This window comes from Echinops telfairi, unplaced genomic scaffold, assembly GCF_000313985.2.
Source record: "Echinops telfairi isolate 266 unplaced genomic scaffold, ASM31398v2 ScPeMD7_443;HRSCAF=831, whole genome shotgun sequence".
Lineage (NCBI taxonomy): Eukaryota > Metazoa > Chordata > Mammalia > Afrosoricida > Tenrecidae > Echinops > Echinops telfairi.
In genome coordinates this window covers 54,895,274-54,897,554 of record NW_022104341.1, presented here as the reverse complement: position 1 = coordinate 54,897,554, position 2,281 = coordinate 54,895,274, and the positions used below count along the sequence as shown (strand labels likewise).

Sequence of the window (2,281 nt, the reverse complement as noted above, 5' to 3'; positions counted from 1 at the left end):
AGCCTTCTCCTGAGAATTCTGGGAACTCCTAGATTTTCCTTCTTCGAGATGGGAGACATTCTCTCTCTCTCTCTCTCTCCTCACTCCCTGAGAGACGCTCTACTAAGACAGATGGCACTCTGCTGATAGACCCCATACCCTGAGAACTGGAGAGCCCCATGGAGAACCCTGCCAGCACTGAGATGCTTCTACCACCACTGGATCCACAAGACTTTGACCCCACTGGCCTGTGAATGTCCTCAATTCAGCATCATTGCATGCGTTTTGTGAGTCTGAAGAGAATTTGCAGATTGGCATCGGACATATGGGCGAATATTGGACTTATGGACTTGATTTGGACTGGGCTGGAATGCTTTCTCAATATTCAACTGCTCTTGTATATAACCCTCTTTGTAATACACATATGTGTGTCTATGAGTTTGTTTCTCTAGTCAACCTGGACTAGCACAGGCAATGCCTTTCAATATATTTTAGATAGAAGCATGGATTTATTTATTTCATAAGAGCTAATGATCCTTATTTGCAGCAGTAAGGAGCAAGATGCTAATGACTAATAGATATGTTCACTTACTCGTGCCATGCATTATGCTAAACATGTTAACATAGATTATCTTAACAACAACACTGTAGATAAAATTCTCACTAACACTAATTAACAGATTAGAAAATTCATGCAGAGAGTAGTTATATTCCTTAACCATGGAATTATCTCTGAATTTAAAGGAAATAAAAAAATTATCTAAAGGGATTGGATTTGAGACCTTTGATACTTGCATACTGCTTCTATTTGGTCCTTTCTAGCTAACTAATAACAATACCAGTATACAAATTCACCTGTAAACTTTACAAAGACATTGCAATTTGAAATTCTGTTACAAGGTTTCCTTCTGGAAGCAAGTTTGCTCTTACCTCCCATAGGGTAGAGATGACATGTACCTGCTAGTGCCTCCAGGGTTTGTCGATCAGAGTATCTACTTTTACTACTATTTTCATAACCCCCAGAACTTTAGGCCACGTTTGACAGCAGAATGATGAGTGTAACCCCCAGACCTTGGAAACATAGAAAGTGGCGAAAGAACGGAACAGTGGATGCTAACACTACACACAATAAAGCACTCACTCACTGCTATTGAGACAATTCCAACTCATAGCGACCCTATAAGACAGCATGAAACTGTCCCTGTGGGTTTCTGAGACTGTAAATCTGTATGGAAGAAGAAAGCCTCATCTTTCTCCGACACAATCAATCGCCTAAGTTTTTCTGCCATATCAACACAGAGCATGGAGTTCCTTGACTGAGTTTCTCAATTTCAAGGGATAATTCTCTTATAAAGATAATCCAGATATTGTGAGGGAAGTATGATAATTTTTAAAATTCTTTTCTAAATGGAACTTATTTAGTAAATTTAGAAAAATGGTGAACTCAAAAGACCTCATTTTGGATAATTTAATTCCAAAATAAAAAAGGTGTTATTTTATCTAGCAGTCTGCAAACTTATTTCTGAATTTGGCCAAAGAACAAGTTTCCTGTGGATGTGACAAGTATGTATATTTTCTTGCAAAAGCATCATGATGTTTCTGAAAAAAATACGAAACAAACACAAATAAAGCTGATGGCACACTCAGTGTTCTTTTCTACTTGCGGTTCCACTGAAAGAGTTTCCCACATTAGTTTCTTTCAATCCAGACCTATTCTGATGAAGAAATGCTACTAAGAACAGGTGACACATAAAGGTGTAATATCAACTTTGTTATTAAAAGATGAGGCACATATACTTACCCGGCAGGGGAGACACCATGATCACAAAGGTGGTTTTCCCAGGGCGAGGCTCATCCATTGCACTGAGGGTGTGCTGACCCCTGTGATTTCCCCAAATGTGGGAAACTCGACTGCATAATTTGTGGTAGTGGGGGACTGCGTTCACGTTATCCCCTGTTTAAAAAGAAAAAGATGAGACACAAACTTATCAGAAGGTACACTTCTTTAGCCTAACTAATTTCAGCTTGATTTTCTAACTTATCTTTCACTTTTTGAGGTAGAAATTTTCTAGATAATTGATGACACTGTAGGTCAAAACATTATGAAAACTGCTCTTGCTTTTGTCTGCTTTGCTATTTTATATATGTTCCATTTTTATTACCCATTCAGAACTACTGGAAAATTGACAAAAGGTGGTTAAGGACTGCATAGAGCAAACTAGAAGATGAAATTTCTCTTTATAAACAAATTCAAACTCACTACCATCTAGTTAGTTCCTACTCACAGTGCCCAAATTGCACA

General features: G+C 38.1%; 1 non-coding gene across 1 annotated transcript; it reads left to right on the top strand.

The window, feature by feature from the left end:
• The first annotated feature begins 1,772 nt into the window (after positions 1 to 1,772).
• LOC115870186 lies at positions 1,773 to 1,936 on the top strand. Its single transcript, XR_004046559.1, has one exon. It is a non-coding gene; the product is annotated as a U1 spliceosomal RNA (small nuclear RNA).
• Positions 1,937 to 2,281: the final 345 nt, after the last annotated feature.